This window comes from Rissa tridactyla, chromosome 11 (assembly GCF_028500815.1).
Source record: "Rissa tridactyla isolate bRisTri1 chromosome 11, bRisTri1.patW.cur.20221130, whole genome shotgun sequence".
Lineage (NCBI taxonomy): Eukaryota > Metazoa > Chordata > Aves > Charadriiformes > Laridae > Rissa > Rissa tridactyla.
The window spans coordinates 2,495,565-2,516,779 of NC_071476.1; the positions used below are offsets into that span (position 1 = coordinate 2,495,565).

The 21,215-nt window shown below is 45.4% G+C and overlaps 1 protein-coding gene across 9 annotated transcripts in view; it reads right to left on the minus strand.

Moving 5' to 3' along the window:
• SGCD (sarcoglycan delta) overlaps positions 1 to 21,215 on the minus strand; it is a 352,976-nt gene that overhangs the window by 200,490 nt on the left and 131,271 nt on the right. For 8 of the 9 annotated variants that reach the window (XM_054217450.1, XM_054217448.1, XM_054217454.1 and 5 more), the window contains one exon: positions 18,178 to 18,363. The exons of the other annotated variant lie outside the window; for it this stretch is intronic. The gene's annotated coding sequence lies outside the window, so the exon portion shown is untranslated. The remainder of the gene's footprint in view (positions 1 to 18,177; positions 18,364 to 21,215) is intronic. 9 annotated transcript variants of the gene reach the window in all.

Genomic DNA, 21,215 nt, shown 5'->3' on the forward strand with positions numbered 1-21,215 from the left:
TTTCCATTTACAGGGTTTCCATCACGCTAATGCACGTCTGCCAGCTGTCGCCCTGCTGCATCTTACGCTCGCAGCGGTGCCGTCCCTCTCCCCCTGCACCTGCAGCGGGCGTGCGGCGGGTGGTCAGTTCATTCCAGCAGTCATTAATTCCCTCTGTGGCCTTCATGGAAGGTAAAAAAAAAAACCAAACCCTCTGCCCACGTTCGAGCTGCAGCTTGAACTTGGTTAGTTGGTGGTTAGTTGGTTAAAGACTGGGTGCCGTCTCATCCCAGCCCTGACCCCCAGGCAAACCCCTCTCCTGCCTGCAGCTCGTTGTGGATCCCCGCAGGGGATGGATTCCCTCCCAATAACACCATGCAACTTTTCAGCCCGCTGCAATCTTGCCACACAAAGAGGGAAAATGAGTCTCATGTGGGTCGTTGCACATCTAGCAATGGGGTTTTGGAGAAGGGAAATGGCAACCGCTCCTCTCAAACCTGCACAGCTGTAAAACTCAGGCTTAAAGCAAGGCAAGGAATGACATGTTTCCTACAAAACTCTGGCCCCTAATTCGTAGAATCATCATAGAATCATAGAATGGTTTGTGTTGGGAGGCACCTCAAAGATCATCCAGTCCCACCCCCGGCCCTGGGCAGGGACACCCCCCACCAGCCCAGGTTGCTCCAAGCTCCGTCCAACCTGGCCTTGAACCCCTCCAGGGATGGGGCAGCCACAGCTTCTCTGGGCAATCTGGGCCAGGGGCTCACCCCCCTCAGTGATTCCAGTGACCCAAATGCTTGTGTTTTCCAAATTCACAGTTACTGCCCTGCAAAACTCTTCTCTCACTTTTCGCCTCGCTGCTCGTGGGCTTTGAGATATTTTCCTCCTTCCCTCCTTGGCTGTTTCAGTCTCAGCATGGCTTCCAAAAGGCTATAAGCTTTTTTTGTTTTTAGTAATTCATTTGCACAAACAAAAACACTTAGTGCTGCACACAACGAAGCCTTCTGGAACAGGCTAGGCATCACTTGTCATCGCAACACTGTTTTTAGTTGCCTCATCACTTTTCTCCCTTCTAAAATAAACGTAAAGCATTTGGAGGAGAGAAGAGGACTTGTCTTCAATCTAAACCAGTCTCTCCAAATCTTTTGCCATCTGAGATCTCCCACTGCACCAGGTAAGAGAGCAGTGCTCGGGCCATGGCCAGCAGGCTCCAGAAACAGGGTGAGTACAGGTCCTGGCGAGAAACCATCCTTGGTCTCTCTGTCCATCCCCTCACCCCTACCAGCCCTGGACCAGACTACGAGGCCAAACTCCTGCAACACCATTAACCCAAACCCTGCCCTGAACTCACTCCTGTATGCTAAGGAACAAGATAATCCAGAAAGCATTTGACCAAATACACAGCTTTTTGAAGCTTTTCCAAAGTTCTGAAGTGTTCTCTGTCTTTCACATCCATTTTGACCACTGTAAAATCTCTTTTTACCCCTTGCAGGAGCACAGAATGACAGCTGGAACCTAAAATTGAGCCCTTTTCCCCCCGAGCCACTAAAAAAGCTCAAGCATAACGCTCCCGCTCAGCCCAGCATGGTTCATCGAGTCGTAAAACCCTGTTGGTGCCATGGTTAGGGCTATGCAGGAGCTCACATGGTCACCGCGCTGGAACCAGGGGGGTCTGCGTGTGTGGCACATGTGTCTGCTTGGGAGATTAGGTCAATGGGAGCTTAATAGTAACTCCACAAAGGGAAATCAGCCCCTAAACTCCCACCAAAAGCCACAGGGAGCTGGGTGATTACCCTTTTGAAAATCCTCCTTATCAATCAGGGGCTATTCTAAGGAACAAGGTAGGCTGGAAATATCTCCAATTAAAGGCAAAACTATATTCCGTTATTTGGGAAGAGAGTTTGTACTTGTTAGAAGCTCAGAAAATGAGCTATTTTCACTATTCTTATATTACTTTTTTCTTTTTCTCGGAAAATAGGCCCATTTTGAACAGCGACAACGCATTGTTCCAGGATGAAGCACTCAGCACATGCAATACGAAAAGGACAGCATTACCGCTCCCATTTCACGGGGGACACGGTAGGAGGCAGCGAGGGCGCTGAGGACACCTTTGCTGCAGCGAGAGAGAGAGGATTACGTCCTGGGAACGCAGAGCCCCTATTCCAGCCGCAGCTATTAAATAACACTCTTATATGTAGGCAGCAAGTACAAAATATTGGCAGGAGCCCTAGCGTGGTAATGCCCGAGTGTGATGGGAAACCTGAGTAATCGCTTATCTTGTGATAGAGAAGCAACAGGGGCCCAATTCAGCGCAATATTCCAACAAGTTTGGTAAACACACCGGAGACTGCTTGGTAATAATTTTGCCTGTTTCCAGGAAAAAAAAGACCTTTTGACATTTGTGCATGTGATGTCAGTTCATTTTTTTTTCAAAGGGGCAACGTGACAGCCGTGTTGGAGATAATCAAGAAACCCAAGGGCAATTAGGTTTTAATGCTGTGACAGTGGGAAAGTACATCAACCGCCTCGTTACAGCCACGAGTTTCTTGGCAAAATGGTCAATAATAAGGCACGTGGGATATCATCATTTCTTTGCAGAATATTTTCATGATGTTTTTTTCTCGTGGTTGAAACCGTGCAGATTTGCAGATGCCAATCACAGCTACAGCACCCTATTCCACTTGAAGTAAACATTATTGCAGTTATAATCTACATTAGGTAGAGGAAAGGACGTTTTGCAGACATTGCTGCCTTACACAAACTGAAGAACACGTAGGATAGCAGGCAGTGCTACGGAGGGCACTCTGATTTCTCTGGTACATCTATGCCCAATGTAGGGATTTTCTTTGGTGCCTCTGGTGTGGCCCGTAACTACCTCACATCTGGCAAAGTACCAGTCTTCCCAAAATCCCAGGTAAGGGTGAGGGTCCCCCCCGGAAAGATGGAAAATCCAAAGCACAGAGAAGCCAGCTGAATTATTCACAGAAAATATGTTCCAAAAACAGGTACTCAACCTGGACTCTGTTTTTCCATTCTGTTACTTTCTCCTGTTGGCACACTGCCACTTCCCGTTTGTTTGCAAACATTTACCAGTGTATTCTCTGTGGAAACTAAACACTCAAGGTCTGCTTGGAGCACCTTCTTCTCCTGATGCAAAGACAGGAGCTCAGGCTGTTGCAACATCAAAAATTAAACGGACTTCACTATGCCACAGAAATCTCACCTGTAAGTTACTCCCTGAGCCTAAAAGCCAATTATTACAAAATTATGTATTTTCGTTATCCTCTGGAGCAGTTCAGCAAAGCAAAGCTTTGGGGATTCCCACCCCGCCACCAACTCCTGAGCTGCTGCTCACAAGAATGATACAGCCGAGGGCAGGACTGCCATCCATCCTCTCCCTGAGCCCTGGTTCTCCAGGTGCAAAATGCAGCTGGTCTTACCTTCCTCCTTCTTACACTTTTGGTAAAAGCACTTTTACACATTTCCTTCTCCAGTTCCATGAAAGCTATTTGAATCCTTGATCATTTCTCATAGTGGTCTTGCAGAGAAGGAAAATGGAAGGAGATGTGAGTTAGTGGTCAGGGGGACTGTGCCTAAGTGGTGCGCTGGGAGACAGGAGGGGAGAGCATCCCATCCCATCCCATCCCATCCCATCCCATCCCATCCCATCCCATCCCATCCCATCCCATCCCATCCCCACTGTAACACCCCTTGCTCCCTCCCTGCACCCTCCCGACTGCGTGAGCTCAAAATCAGCTTCAGCAAGTCTACGCTGTGGAATATAAAGCAGAGCGGTATCAGCTTCAGCAAAAGGTGTACAGCACCCAGCAAAGCACCAAACGCGTGGCATCCCAGCCCGCACGCCTCACCTGCCAGGGCAAGGGGCCCTAGTGGGACACGATGCTCAAACAGGCATCCGACTCCCAGGTCCAGAGCCCCGGCCAGCCCTGACAGCTGCCAGCTCTCTCCCTGCCGGCACCCACAGCAGCACCAAATACAAGCTCCAGCCAGTGCTGCGTTACATTCAGTTTGCACAGGTGTAAATTGACTACTCAAGGCAAAGGAGAATCAGCTTTCTTTAGCAGCCAAAGGTGAAGTGATGCTCTGTTTTCAGTTGTACAACCTCCTTTTCTCAACGCTCCCCGTGCCATACGAGCCTGCTGCCCTTTGCCTTCCCTTCCCACGAAGGAGATTACAGATTCCCACACCACAGCCTGCACTGCTGCAACACAGAAAGCACCAGATTTCCAGCAACACAGAGAAGGGGAGCAAAATAAGGAATTCATGATGAAAGGCTGCCTGTCCTCAGCCTTCTCTCTTAGTTCCACACTCAGACTTCACGCCTGACATAGTGTGGTTTTATATGCAGGTCACTCAGTCATTCTTCTCACATGTACATCGGGCGCTGCTGGAAAATGTGGCCATTATCCATCAAGTCCTTTGCTTTAGTCAGCTCCCAGCAGAAGAGTAATAGATGCACTTGTGTTGTCACATCATTGTCCAAAATGTCAGGGAAAAAAGCCCTGAACATTAACAACTCCCTAAGGAAATCAGTTCTTAAAAAAATAGAAGGGGGGGGGAGAGACAACAATAAGTGAGAGGGACATAAAGATGCAGAGCATCCTTTTTTATCAGGGATGAGGTACGCAGGGAAGTGCCCTGCCAAGACAAGAGTACCCACACTGTGGTTTTATTTCCACTGAAGTTTACATTGCGTCTGGATAAAGCAACACGTGCACATGTTGGTTTTAATTTCCAGGATCCAGAACTAGAAATAGTCTTCTGTTTGGACACCATACATTAAGAGAGATGTACCAGTTTGAAGAGTGAGTGTAATCTCTTCCCAGGGCACTTGCATTAAGATTCACACAGCACGGCGAGGTGATCGTATCAGGCAGCACAAATCTTCATAGACAGTAAACGAAAAGGGGGAAAACAACAGAAAAGAAAAAGATGAAATCAAAGATGACAAGAAGCAGCAGTCGAAGTTAGGAGGAAGAGGAGGTCAGGCACACAAACTAATCAAGGTGGCAGGGTGGTATCCTCCTGGTGCGGTCAACCTCTATGCTCTGCTTTTAAAATACTTGCTAAAGTTAAGGCAGAACTAAGCAAAGCTTCAAATCCTTAAAAGCTGGGTAAAATGCAGACATGAACAAAGATATTTCTTTGCTGAGATGCAGGGAAGAAAAAAGAAGTAGGATGGGAGGGAAGGAACACCCCGTCCAGAACAGCCTGAAGGTGCATTTTGGTGACTAATGCCTAAAAGAACCCTGACCTGGGGCTACAAACCCTGCAGAGGAGCTGTCGCCAGTCCCGGCAGGCTTACAACATTGGTAAATATTTCTACGTTTGCAGCTGCAAGTACACAACATCAAAACCTCAAATGAGAAAGATGAGGTGCAATAAACTTGAGAGCGCTTCACCCACTACTTCTTGGCTGAGTTCCCCTTTGATACAACCCCTCATCGCCGCACAGTGCATACGTCCAAGAAAGGTGCTCATAAAAAAAAAAAAGGAAATAAAGCCAAAGTTAGCCAGACTGCAAGAGTCTGTCTCAGAGATGAGTAACATCACCTGTTCAGGCACCCACCCCAGACGAATCCTTTGCCTCTCCAAACTCAGACGTGAGCAGCCTCACCCACCCAAACTCTGACAAGGGACCCTTCAACTCATGTCCCACCACTCTGCCCCTTCGGACGGGGAAGGCACAGCCCTACAACCCTACAACCTCCCTCCGGTTCCTTAATTGGGCTTGTGTATTACTGATAAGTAATTGATACGCAGGAAATGAACGCGAGGCCGCCGCCGAGTCGGCTTCTGCATACAAATACGGGCAGCTGAATGCGAATCAGCAGCCAACGCTGCAGCCCTGCCATTCCTATGGCATTTCCAGTATGGACGTGCTTAAAATATCTCAATGTAAAGTGTTTCGCTTCGTACAAATGATGCTGGCGTGACTGCTGAATGCCTTTTCAGAGAGGGAAGTGCAGAGATCAGATACAAACAAAGATCATGTGTTATGCAGACCCTGCTCTGGGTGAGTATCTAGAGGAGAGAGAGACTTCATGGGGCAATACAATAAGAAATCAAGATAAAGAGGAAGGGTGCACAAAGGCGAGCGTAAGGCTCTCCACACATTCAGCCTTCAGAGACAATCTTTCTATTTTTTCCCAGGAGCCAAAAAAAGCCCCAAAACTAATCTCCGTGCACAGCCTAAATTTGTACTTAGTGCCAACTTTGTGTCTGCATCAAATTCCTCCACAGCGTCAGATGCAACACCGTAAATAGGCTCGTTTTCGTTATTTTATCAAATTGTGTTAACTTCTCTCTGCAGCATTCCCGAGGCTGGCAATACCGGGACGTGCAGGAAATGTAAATCGCTCCCCTTTTGATATGATAACCGTAGCAGTGAATTGCATCCCAGAATCAGCTCAGGATTATAGCCGAGAACTCGCTGAAAGGCACTTAGCTGTGGCGTTGCGCCAGAAGGGTAAACTTCAGCTGGCAGGTCAGCGCAGAACGGGCTCAGGTCTTGGGAAAAAAGAACAATACATAACACCCAGCTACCTGCAGCAGCGCAGACCTCAAAGCCAACAGCCCCAGGGTCAATATATAATTAAAGGATGCCAACAGGTGTTAAAAACAAGTGTGTATTTATGTATGCAAATACACAGGAGAGCTATATTAAAATATGAATAAGCACCTAGGAAAGCAACAGCCAGCAGGCTGTAGGATGAGATCTATTTGCCAGACTAATATAGATGTATATATAAAACAACCACATACCGAAAAAAAATTGCATTTCCTGCATGGAACTATTTGTGGGAGAGAACATTATAATAATAATTTTAATCATCTATCGTTTATTTAAATAAGTTTTCCGTTTCAGAGACTCAAGAGGATGTTGGAATACAAATAAAGATAATCAGAACGTGAAAATAATTGTTTTCCCATGTCTTATTTTCATGTGTAAATGCCACCGCTAATAGCTACTAGCGTTAACCCCGGGCTAGGACCCCACTACATTCAGTACTGCCCAAACACAACAATAAAATGCTGCCTGAACCCTAAGGAATTCGCAGCTCTGACAAAAAAGAGGCAGCAGATGGATATAGACAGAAATAATCAAGAAGTAGTAGTTAACAAGGCAGGAGTTAGTCTCCGCAAACCAAATCCCTGATTGCACCCCAACAAAGAGGAATTTTGATCATCGATGCCCCGCAACACGCGGAGCTTTGCACATCCTTCATCGCCGCCGCTGTGCTCCATCTGTCGCCTCCACGCTTGCTGGCAAATCCAGCTCGGTCACCCACTATACTTTGGTTTTTAACACAAAAAAAAACCTCTTTGGGCCAAGCACTGTCACGTACGACCTCGCTCTCTAGCACTGAGCATAAAAGGACTCAAACAGGTCACAGAGACAGATAAAACCACCTATGAAACAAACGGCTCATTAGGAATAATGTTTATTAATAACTACTGCAAGAAAGTATGGGCATGCACGCACACAAGTCTAAAGCTGAAACTACCACAGCAAAAGAACATGTCAAACAATAGAGGCATCCATCAATACCCGAGCAACAGTGCCTTCGGATGGCTTCTACTGAGTCCACGCACCTCTTGCTCTAAATCTGAACCGTGCAGAGGAGAGGAGGAGGAGCTGGCACATAATTTTCTAGTGAACCTGAGACACCCTCTCAGTAAATGCACGTACTGTGCCCGATCTCAGCTGGAAGCTCCGGAGGCACCACACCACGTACCACAGTAATAAGAACTAGCACAACAGACAGCTGGATGGCTATGACAAACAAGCCCCATAAAAACATGTAAAATATCTTAAAATAGTTTTCCGTAACAGAGAGAACATCTGTAGGATAGAGCATTCTTGCTGGAAGGCTTTATTTCAGCACGTCTGCCTCAATGACCTACTTATTGCTACACCTTTCAGACTAATTTTAAGCCGATACTAATTTGTGTCACCAAACTTGTCTTTCATAACACAGGACCACTCCGTATGGCTTTCAGGTTCTTAAATTAAATGCTTAAAAGTCACGAGATGGGAAAATAAAAGACTGCATCAATCCATCCCTTCCTCGTGCCCAGCCAGACCCGTGCTGTGGCATAGCGCTGCCCTTCCAGCCTCCACTTCCACGCTGTCATCAAAGGGTTAAACAACAAGTGAGAAAATCAGCAGTAAATGGCGAAAGGGCTGTTTTGCAGCAGCCCAGCGCAGTGCGCACAGCTGGCGTGGGGTGGGACAGACGGGCAGGAGAAATGGCAGCACCGAGCTCCCCTCCAAAGCTGCTCTCAGAGGCCGAGGGACCAAACCAGATAGAGTTGGGTGCACGAAGAGTTGTCTCCCTTTCAAAAGCTTCTCCTGAACACTTCTTAACATACTAATATTCAAAGTGAGATCTCTGTGGAATAAATCTTCAAAACGACTCCACCTGCAGAACAAAAAAACCCACAAAAATCTGTTGCTGAGCATTTTATCTTTGTACCAGGAACATCATGAACATAGATCTTTATAGCTAGAATTCAGCTCTCCTCAATGTCTTTGTATTTTGTCCACTCTTTTTTACCCCTTGGACATCTCTCAAAGACCAAAACCAACCAGTAGAAAATACTGCTTAAAGTCAAAGTTCATAGAGACGTCACTCTGCAGTTAGGCACGTTCCATATCTATTAATTACATTACTTTTTGAGTAAGATATAGTGAATTGCAAGGTAAGAAGGCAGCTCCTACATAATGGCATGCTTGATAAAGTGTTAGCTGCAACTTCAATGCCTAAACGTGCAAAGTGACAAATTTTCCAATGCGATTCAAACCTCAGAAGTGGAAAAGAACTGGCATGTAAATGGACTTGGCTTGCTCTTAAATCACCGTTAGCAGATCTGAATCTCTTTAAGCCTGGTAGTTTCAAATAAGGCCTATTTAACTTGCAAAGGTAGGTCAGGTTTTATCGATCCCCTCTAATGCTTATAAATGCACTCTTAAAAAAAATGAGAGTAATGAGAGACATAAACACATAGCTCAGTGGCTAAAGGCTCGCTGGAAAAATACGTGATAATATTTACAGCCTTCAAGCTATGCTGTTGTCAGTGCCGTTTCTATACACGCCAGAATGCAGATTACAGGCTTGCCAGTTCACACTGGAAAGGGGGGAAAAAAAGCCCCACCAGAGCGGAGGTGAATAAGTATTTGTATTTACTAAAAGCACAACTATTAACTTTCAGAGTACAGTCACAGCAGCACAAAGTCCATTTACTTCTCAGTTATTATCCCTCAACCTTTTTTCAATGCAATATTTTGTGCCTGGATTTCCTACTCAGAGCCCATGCTATGCGCCCTGAATTTTGAACTCCTAACAACTGGTAGCTTTATTCCAGTTGCTACAGAAATAAGGCAGGCTTATTGTTTTTTATATTATGGCATCACCTAGAGGTGCTTTTAATTAATCAGAGTTCCTTCTCCTACGCTGAGGAGTTTTTAAATACACAAATGCTGACTATTTGAAGAACCTAGACTTTAAAGGAATGAGGTGAAAAACAATGTGACCTGGCTAATCCATGTCTTAGCAGAGAAACAAGGGAACACCTCAATAAAAAGAAGTGCAGCACTTTCCACCCATATGGACAGGCTGAACGCGTTGTAAGATCTAGATACAGTCTCACTTGATACAGCTTTTTGCTTCCCCGCTCTAGTTTTTCATAAAGGATTTCACTTACGAACCACCTCTCAGAAAAATGAAAAGTATTTTTCCATGCAAAACTAAACGTGATTTTCGCTTTGTTATTTTTCATGCCATGCTAAAATAAAACCACAATGGATTTTCAATTGGTATCTGATATATCACTCCCATTCCAACTATTAAATACTCATTTTTATGGCCTGACAGAGATTCTAAATATAATATTTACAGACACATAAAAAAACCACTGCAGCTAATGTACTAGAACAGAAACAGGATTTCTGGGTTTTATTCTACTGCAGAATTCCTGTGCAACTCAGCCTAAGTTCCTTAATCAACTCTTACACCCAGGCTTCCTCCTCTGCCTAACGAACAGGTGAGCTGCATAAATGGATCGCTGCCTTAGACGTGCTCTGGGGCTATGCTGTCAAATAGTTAGAAAAGCCAATAATAAATAGTGCAAACCCCCATCATCAACTAAAGGCAATTATCAAATGTTTACTAGCCTCCAAAGTAAAGGCTAATAAACCTGCTTATTTTAGCAGATAAAGTCAAATTACCTTGATCGTAGTTGGTTAGTGTTCAAAGACGAACGGCTATAGTCTCATTTGCTTTTAGTTATTTTTGATGAAATGTCAGCTCAAAAAAAGCTGAAAGATACTTCCTAGTTATTTAGGCAATGTGAAACTTGGGCAGTTATTTTCCAGGAAACATGGCCTGCCTGACAGGTTTTAAATGAATAAAAGTGATATTATTACAATTATCATTAGAAGAAGATGTCCCTCATCAAAATGTGTCTGGATTTTAATTGACAAGGTCTGGGTTAATGCTGTGAAAATGCCAATGAAAGCAAAGCCTGTGGCTCAAACTAATTGTCAGCACTGAGCAACCTCAACCTCTAACCCACCACAGATTTATCACTCTGTGCACACTGTACTCATGACAAGAAACGTTTGAATTAATCATTAACAACTAGAAATTCCTCCCAGACAGAGAGAGAGCAGAGTGCGGGGCTGCCCACCCCCCTTTCCCTTGCTCCTGAGCCAAGGAGAGGTGCCTACAAGCCTTCCTAATGAGAAAGACTTGTTTTGTTGTTGTTTCACCACCTTTTCTTTTAAGGGCATTGCAAGGGAAACTTTCTAAAACAAGGAGACATTAGTCTGAGCGAACTGCAATGCATGTATGGCTAGATGTCCTCCTACTGCCCTGGCCACCCTCCCTGAAGAGCTCCAGCACAGCCAACAGGAGCATACAGCCCTCATGGAAGAGGGGACGGTGTATGGTACGACCATGTGGGGTCACACACGAACACAACTCATAGAATAGTTTGGGTTAGAGTGGACGTTTAAAGGTCATCTAGTCCAACCCTGCTACAATAAGCAAGGACATCTTCAGCTAGACCAGGTTGCTCAGAGCCCTGTCCAACCTGACCTTGAACGTTTCAGGGATGAAGCATCTACCACCTCTCTGGGCAACCTGTGTCAGTGTTTCACCACCCTCATCATTAAAAATGTCTTCCTTACATCTAGTCTAGATCTACCCTCTTTTAGGTTAAAACCATTACCACTTGTCCTATCAATATGGAGGCTGAGGGGCTTCCTTATTCCCAGCAGCACTCATACAATTGATCCCCCTTCTCAACAAAGGCCAGCCCAGTGCACGGCATGCTTGTTCTCCAACCCAACAAACGCATGGTGCTTGCCCAAAGCACCGCAACCGCTACTGAGTGCTCCCAGCCCACTCCTGTTGCCACCCTTCATATGGACTCATCCCAAACTGGTGGCACCAGTTTCTAGTCTACCAGACTATGCAACTGAATGCTTTGGTTCTCAGCTTCTCCATCTGCGTGGGTTATGGCATCATGACAACACAATTTGAGTGCACATCAACTTGTTGGTCCCCCAGCCCATGTCTTTATACAATACCTGATGAAAACCACAGAGTTCCTTCTCAAATGACATTAAGACTGGAAAGCACAACAGCATTGAGGAAAAAAAGGAAGAGGAAAGTCTCCAAAAAGATCAGGGGCTGGCTCCTGAGGTGGGAGAAAAGGCATATGGCCACTATTGTCAAAAGGCATCAAGCTTGTTTGATGAGATATAAATGGAGCTATTTACCCCACCTAGTAGAGGAAAAAAAAAATAATTAATCTTCCTTTTTATCAACTGAGTAGTCAGGAGAAAACAAAAGCAGGCATTTGCTGTGGTGAAGGAATGGGACGTCACCTTGCTTAGAGGGCGCCAGCGCCAGCCGGGTCTCTGCTGGCCCCTTCCCGGTAACTGGGAGGCAAAGACTGATGGGGGCTGCAGCCCATCAACAGAAATGCTGCTCACTGCACCGTCCCTTTGCTCCCAGAGGTGAACGGCAGCCATTGCTCCTCCCATTCACCTTCAGGTACCCTGTCTTTCTAGTTTTTGCCGTTTTCTGTATATTCACCGCAGAAACTACAAGCTGGAAAGCTCCCCTTAAACGATGCCAACAAGAACTCTCCATTCACAGCTAACGCTTGGCTGCACACATTCTCTCATATTTCCAAATGTTTTCAGTACGTTTCAGCTTCCCTTCATTAAACATATTCATAATTATTTGCAGCACATCTAAAGAACCTGTACAACAGTTTTGTGCTTCCAAATACAGTCTCCTGGCTAAAAAAAAAAAAAAAAAAAAAAAAATCAGCATGACAGCACTAGAGAGAGGTTTGTGAGGATGAGGAGGTAGAGCTCAGGAAGGGGAAACTAGAAGCCACACCATCATGATTTGAGTCAGTGACTTCCACTGGGCACCAATTTGGTCCTTCACAAAATCCCAGGTATTTCTTAGAGCACACACACACACACCCCCCCTCAGTTAACTGTCAACAACCGTGACAATGAATTTCATAATAAAAATGTGCAAAGTAGAGATTTCTGGTACCTTAACTGAAAACCTGAACAGCCTAAAGGATTTTTCTGGTCTAAAGAGACGCTGTTAATACAACAAAGTATCTCCGTAACACTTCACACCAGTTACTGCTGTGGCTTTTCAAGGCTGTTTCCATCCCACACTTCAGTATCCTTGAGACTTCAGTGAGGACAGTTACACCAAACGCTCATTTCTATAGCTCAGCCCCAAAGAGACACTTAGAAAAGTTGCCAGGGCTTTCCAAGATCCAAACTCTTTCAGGCTCTTTCATGCATCCTACGGAGCTATCTAAGGGCGGGCATCGTTGGCACTTAAATTGTGCAGCGCTGGCTCTGCGATGCTCAACTCCAGCGAGCAGGACCCAGCACGCAATTATGAGACCAGAACGGCTCCTCAAGTACACACGGTGCCGGGGCTTCCAGCAATTATTTCTGTGATCCTTAAGACAGAGGTTGTTCAGGGACAGAACTGCTCCTTTAGGTAATTACATTCCCAGAGCTACACGGTGCCTGTCAAACTCTCCCCCCTCTAAATCACAGGCCAGTTTTTGTGGTTCATTATGAAATAAATATGTCATCCTGAAGGATGAAAATATAACAAGCTGTAGCTCATATGAACCCGAACGTTACCAAGTCACCACTATCAAGAAACACAAAATGCTGCTCCCTGACTGCATTTGGGAGACGGGCGACTTCCCTATCACACACAGGCCTTGATCAACCAGGATGAGCAATTAAGCTAACATTTGTCCAACGAAAGGTAAAAATGACTATCTGGGTGGTGTCACAGCTGCAGGCAGAGCAGCAGAGGCTCTAGAGCATCCTGAGTGATCAGTCCCACGTGTGACATTCTCCGCTAAGCTTTGTTCTGGCAACATTCCTACTATTCGAGGAAGAAAATGCAGTATTCTCCTCCTTTTTTTCTGCGAGGCTGGATGCAAAGCTTGGAAAGCAGAACTGTCTGAACCACGCGGCAGGAGGATGGTAGTTCATAATTAATTTTCTACATCAACTGTTGGCCACCCTCCTCTTCCTCTCTGCTAGGCTGCAAGCTGCCAGTGGATATTTATCCAAAGAGGAGACGTGCCACGGAGCAAAAAAGCATGATTATTATTAGCTAATACTTTATAGCGTGTGCCAGCCAAAACTAAGAGGTAAGCGAGCCTGGGCGCAGTGAGAACAGTGCCAGTGCAAAGGCAGCCCTGCCTGGAGCCGCTTATCATTTAAGAGATGCAAAAACAAAGGGGATAAAAAAGCCAGATGGGGAGAGCGAGACAGACAGGAGCAGGCTGCAAGCAGATACGGAAACGTGTTCTCAGAAGAAGGTTTTGAGACCGGCAATTTCAAAACATCTGCAGCCCAAAGAAACACGTGCCCTTTTCCACCCCAGCTGGACTCTGCCCAAGACGTGGTCCAGGGGCTGCCAAGCAGCAGCTCTGCAGAGGACACGGGGCTCCAAACTGTTGCGTCTTCTGAGAGAAAGAAGCTGCAACTCCATTCAGACCTCGGTTAGCATTTCCCACTCCTCAGTCTCCAAATTTCCGAAAGACTAGAGTGCAAACTAATTACAAGGAGGTTGTTGGTCCTCAGAGGAGAAAGGTCTCCAGGAGAAAATTAACTACTTCATCATGCTCTCTGAAGCAACACTACAACCATCAGAGTCCAGCAGGCAGAGCCACAGGCTGGCAGCCCAGGAACAAGCCCGTGTGTATGACCTTGGGCAGACCCATTGACTTCTCAGTACTTCAAGAGTACAGGTGAAGGACTATTATACTACCGTTCTGTGACTGGTATCTTAAGAATCTCATGTTCGTTTTGGAGTTTCTTATTTTCTTTCAGAAATTCAACTCAGTTCTGCTGCCGATATCAGCTTTTTAATTCATTTTACACCAAGATATTTGTTATCAGAAATTGTGCTTTGATATGTGTCAGGTTGATGGATTCAATAAAAGCCCTGTCAGGAGAAGTTGAGTGAATAGGGTTGCAGAAGTGGTGTCATCAAGGGAATTGATATGTTAACAGCCAGTCTGCTGATCTTGCAACAAAACATACAAACATAATAGCCATTTTATTTCCTCACCCTGGCAAAATAGTTCAGAGAAACACTAGAAAATATTTACATAAATATTAGTCATACAAACAAGCTCAGCATGCGCAGTGATAAAAACATATGTAAAAAGTGACCCTACATGCTGTCCTGTTTTCTTGTTTGGTGTGCAAAATTCAGCCAAGAAGAATAAAGACTTTATTCAAAGCAAAGCTTTGAATTTAACTTTGGGAATTCAAGCAGACATCCCATGATGCTTCGACTGAACTTTCCCTTCAGTAACACAGGAGGACAACTTTACTGACACGTTTTCACCCACAGCCCGTAGACCTGCACCCCTCAGTCAAGCCATCGTAAAGTCGCATTAAGGTCTTCCTTTGACATCCAAACCTAGAGGCACATAAAATCAGTGTTTCTTTCTGATTTCATAAACGAAATCACGTAAGAAGCAAGACAGATTTGAAGAGAGAAATAGTAACTTTTTATCAGACCACATAATGTAGGGAGTGAGAAAAAGACACCTGCCCACTGCTCCGCAAAGTTGAAATAATATTACAGCCTAAACAAAGCAAAGGGAAAAGTTCCAAAGCAATTAATCTGAAAAAGGTGAATTACATTGAGGATTTATGTCCATGTAATGAAGACAATTAATTGCTATGAGATCCATAAAACCCATTAAATGAACAGGGTTTTTTCCAATTCTACTTGCAAGATAAAATTTATTAACTATGTTTAATGGCTACTTAAAATTTTTCTCTTACATATTTATTAAACGTGCTTTTTCAGCAGAACAGAGCATTTTACTAACCGGATTCTACTAATCTAAAAAATGAGCAATTTAAGAAAAAATATTACTCCGCATGTAACCTACAGATCCATTTAAAATAACTCCTTACACAATAAGATTACCGTCACCACAATTGCGTAAATGCTGCTAAAAGGGAATGCGCTTGCCTCACATGAGCAAACCTCCCGTTGCAAAGATGAGTGAGTTCAGCTGACATTATTCGGACATATCTTGCTGTTCCCAGCAGAGATACGGAACAAACGTGGGTCCTCGTGTCATTTGGTGTTACTGTAATGACTTAATTAAAAACCTCTGTATTTGGGAGAATGGGACACATAGAAGAAACCGGCTCCGACGGGAACAGTGACCTCAAATGGATCCACATCCAAATCTGGTGCTTTGCCCTACAGGCTCAGCTGCTCAGCCAAGGCTATCTCCATGCCTCCAGCTGTGGGCATCTGATGCACCTTTTGCACTTGTGATTGCGGGCAAATCAGAGATAGATGTTTACCGCTTAAAAGTGAGCTCAAAGTGACTCTGTTCCTTATTCGCCATCTATAAACTGGGGATAAGTAGCACTTCTCCCTTACGAAGGTGTCACAGGAACAGATAAAGTTGACAGCAGCCAATTATTCCAGTAGTTTGCATGAGCCCCCAAGATGAAGAGAAAGGATTGAAGGATTATTTCACTGCATCAGGATAAAAACGGGTATCAACTATTTGAATGAGTAACAGCAGTGTTGGCAACTCTTTAAACTTCAGCACAAGCTTCTCAATCTGCAGTGTTCTTCTTAAAGATCAAGTTTCCATAAATATGTGAGCTTTCCTAAAATAAGAACCAAGCTTTTAGCTCTGACGGTCACAAAGTAAAACGCAAAAAATATAACCAAAGTCCATCCTAGAGTTTAATGCCCAAACAATAGTTTCACATGTGGAAAATGCTCTTTGTCCTCTGAAACTGTGAGGTTCTGCAAAGTCCCGCAGAGCCGCTGCACCGGAGTGACACTCACGCTGCAGCCTGAGACGTGAACCAACACCGTGAGCGAGAGTCAGGACCGACTCAGGTGGGAAGGACGTGGGGAGCTGGTGTAACCACCACCCTGTCCAAGGCAGGGACAGCACCACGGTCACGCCAGCAACCAACCGCTCTGGCACGGATCCTTGCACGCCCTGGGACACCCTACGCACCAAGAAAAGCGCATACGCTCATCGCAAGTACATGCTTTCACCTACAAATCCCACACAGAAACAGGGAATAAACAAATCGCCGTGATTTCCACAGTATAACAGTGCAAAATATTTCTCTGCAAGAGTCAAGAAGCCCTCTCGATTATGAAATACCTCTCCTACAGCTTTCCCCTTTAGGTATTATAATCACAAGAGCAGCAGCTTGGAAATAAACAAAAGTGAAGATGATAACAAAAGCAGGAGCAATGTTTAACAACCTGCTCTTCCAGAAACCAGGTGCCACCGGCGCAGGCAGACAAACGGAGCAAGCGCTGCAGCGGGTTTAATGATGGGAATCTCTCCTCCCTGACAACAGCGTTGTTTTCTTGAAATGCCTGCACGAGTTAACAGCATACACTGTGGCTGGAACAGGCCTTTCTTGACCCTCAACATTTAAAAGCTAAGCACCTAATTTTAGCCATTGCCACCAAACTTTCCTGCGATCCCTGGAGACGGGCAGGCTCCAGACCAGCAGAGCTCTGCTGAAGCGTGAGAGTTTGAGCCTACAGTTTCCAGAGGTAACACACTACTGGTGCAACCACATCAAAAGCAGGAGAACGAATGCACGTGCATCTGGATGCCTCAGTTTTTTCTTTTAATAAGTCTCGAATTTTTTTTTCTTCCCCCCCTCCACTAACACCAAGTGCAGGTGTTATATTGCTGCTGTACTTTCCCCAACAAGACTATACTGCTGGTTCAGTCATAGAAGAGAATCCAATACCCATGTGTTAAATGAAAAAGGGAAGCATCATCTGATACCATTCTACTGAGATCTGGGAACCAATACTTTAAATCTGGTGAGGTTTTTTATCAGCAGACTTTGCTTTCACAGAAATAACTTGGCCTAGATAAAAGAAACCGTAGAATCAAAGGCTGTATTACCCTAAACGCTTCTATAGCACAAGCTTTGTGCACAATGCATTCCTTAAGTCCTGGCCCTCAATTTCTTGTTAAAAGATAGTTGCGTATTGCCTTGCTACAGTTACAGCATAACCAAGGCGATGTTTGTGTGGATATGGGAACCTCCGCCCACAAAAATTTTAAGTGCTACACAACAAAGGGGGCACATAGGATTATGCAAGGAATTGGTATTATTTCTGTCCTTGGGAAACAATGAGAATATACAAAGCACAAAGAAAAGCCCAGGACTGTATTACAAATGGGCTACTTCAGTGCCTTTTTTTTTTCCCCATCTCTGACCCCCTGAACTGCAGACATTAGCGAAACACAACAAGTGGGACTTTCAAAATGCGGATGTCTATCACCAAGTGTACATCACCGACAGCAAAACACAACCACCAGCGAGCGTTCTGTTCAATAAAGCACTTGATACAAACACGCACCCCCTCAAGCCCAAGACTTTGAAAACACTTCATTCTTGATGGACGCTCTCCAGATTCAGGGACAGCAAAGGTTACTTGCGGAGGCAGTACGACCATGGCACATATACAGCAATAAACACGAAGGCTGCTAATTTTCTATTGTCCCCATATGTAGATATTCAGAAAAGAGCAAAAAGACAAGAACAGGGGGAAAATTACATACCTTACCAAACCTGAATGTTGGACACAACTCGTTTCAGAGCAACATTGGTGTGAAGGTAAGTCCCTCAGGCGACCACCAGCCGCAATTCCTTTCTGAGCTCCCCAGAGGCTCCAGCTCCCCCTTGCCCGTGTCCCTGAGGAAGATGCAGTGTCCTCCAGTACTTCAGAGCCTCAGCTGCAAAAGATGCTGTTCAGAAAAAGGGAAGAGAAGACGGTGTGGCATTAAATTCTGGGGTCAGTTGCTTGGCAGATTCAGAGCAGAACATAAGACAACATCGGATAGGAATGAAATGTCAAGGCAGGACAAAGAGCCTGTGACAATCCATCATGCGTGGCACCTTCAGAGGGCAATCTTTGAATTCAAGAGCTGTGGTGCAAAGCTATACTTGCTTTACAGCACTTTAATACTGCCCCTTCACCAGGAAATGAATGCCAGCCCAGCTCCTTTTTATTCCAGTCTGGTATCTTAATAAGTAAGTAATACACTTCTCCATAGGGAATATTGTAATTCGTTATGGCATTTCTGCAGAATAACAGGACTTTCATATCAAAGGCAGAGACACAGCCTCAGTCTTAATACTTTGCACTGTTAAAATGACTCTCATTCAAGGAATTCAAAGCTCTAGACAGGCAATCGCATCAGGACCGCACAGATGATGGGATGTGGTGACTGTCAGCCCAGCACTCAACAACGAGTTCCCGAAGTTCAGTCTCCAAACCAACTGTCAGAGACAGGTAAATGGCCTGAGGTTTCCTGGGAGGGTGGGGGCTTGGCATCGCCACGTTTTCTAGCTCACTGTCACCGCTGGATGCGCTCGGTGTTTCCGAGAGGACAGACCCTGGCACCGAGCATGGAGATGGGGCCTCACAGGTGAGAAAACAGTGATGGAGATGACCACCTGGCAGCAATGCTGCCACCAGCCAAACATCTGAGAGAAGCACCGAGAAGTTCAAGTGTTCATTACTGCCACTGCGTTAATAATCCCTAATTCCTGGCATAGAGGAAAACACTCAAATGGCCGTCCTTCCCCCACCTGGTCAACTCAGCCTGTGAAGCGAGACCAGGCAGAGCCACACAAAGCAGGCGAGGACCGAGCACAGAGCAGGGTTCCACCTCCGTAGGTCAGACACATACACGCTGGGTGGTTTGTGTCCTTAAACCAGGCTCAGAGACGCTTTTCTAACATTAACTGAACACTGCAGCTGCGAACATACTCTAAATTTGCCTAGAAATGCAAAAAGAGCAAAGGAAAAAAAAAAATGTATATATACACAGACGTATTTCTTTCTTAGAGGTCTCCTACACAGGAGCTGCCTGTGGCAGCTCGAAATACCACAAAATCCCATTATATCTTCACAAAAAATCCTGAACCCATGAACAGGTTACAGCTATCTGGAAAACCCGTTAGCTTTTGGGCTTGCAAGAAGGAAGATTTCAGTAATCAGCGTGTAAAACTACCCATACTGAGAGTTAGCATCATACTGCTTCATATATATATATATATATATATATATATAAAAATTTTTTAGCAAAAGTCCACACAGCAAGCATGGTCACACAGATCAGAACAGCCAACTATATTCACTTTATTTAGCACTAATTACTTCACTGGACCTTGTATAAGGGGTTTATGTTACATATCACTCCTAAAGGCTCTGTAAGTGGAACAGCTTGTGAGACACCCACAACAGAAGGCAGGACGGCGGAGCCCAGCCCTGCGTCCTCAGTACACGTTTTCAGACCTTCAGCCTCTCTTGAACTCAGACACGAAGGACAAAAGTGGACCTTCGCTGTTCCTGTCCTCTTCCAGGCTAACCATGACAAATCAGACTGCCAGCTGAAATGGCTGCTGGATGACTTATGGGTACAGAAATGGCTGATGCTGCAGTAGTTTGATCTGCAGGTAGCAGCAAGACCTAATTCTACTGCTTTTAAGGGATTTCTATCTCCAGAGACCAGAGTCACAATTACTTTTTAATTTTTGCTCGTAAATTGTAATGCAAAATAGTCCCGAAGAAAATCAGTGCTCCATTTTTGTGCATTAACTATAGCATGGGCTGAGTTGAGAAGCAGAAGCAACAATCATCAGACTAGGTCATCATCGCAAGCTGAGTGCTGGAGCCTGGTCGCAGGTTGGAAAAGATGCGTTTTTGAAAGCTCCTATTTAGTACAGCTTGCCAGTGCTCACCAGAAGCAAATCTCTTTGGTAAGAAGTTGGCACGTTGCCTTCATCTGCTGCTGTACATGCGCCTGGAGTTTCTGTACTGCCTGAATTCCGGCACTGCTGGGCGGATCACAACTTACGGTACGGGCAGAAGCGGGCGCTTCCAGCTCTCGGCAAAGTCAAAAATAAGAAGCTTCCCTCACTCCTAACCACTACGAGAAGGAGAGCACAGCAGCAGCGAGCTGGAAAACGTTGCTGCTGAGCAGTTGCTTGACTCAGACTGAGCGTGGAGTACCAGCGGCATGCGGCAACGCGGGGGGACGGGAAGTAGCAGGAGGTGTGGGCATGGATGGGGAGGGGAAAACAACTTTGGTCAGGACAAAATGCAACGATTGTGCACCGATCCCATCTCTCCGACACAAGCACTCATTGCAGACATCCCTCACCCCCATGTGGCTCCTCGGATTCCCGCGGGCAGCAAGGTGGGGATGCTGCACCCTGAACGCAACGTGCTTCCTCCACGCTCTGATGGTGCGCATCACCCAAACACAGAGGGAGGCGGGCACACCAGGGACCATTCCTAGCCAGCAATACAGTAAGGTAAAAGGCTACTAAAAGGTAACGCAAGGAAACTCTCATGAGCTGTAACTTGTGTTGACTCAGAACCTTCCAGGCGTTAAAAAAAGGTTGCATACAAGCCCTCTTCCTCTTGCCCCAACCTGCACAATTTTGCAGAAAAACCCCTTCATGTTCAGTATGCCACTACTGACTTGGTGGTCAGTATCCTAGCAAGCAACTGGTTTCCCTCTCACAGTTGAGGAACCGGGAGAGCCCATCACACAGCTCCTGAGATGCTCCTCAGACCTCCTCGACT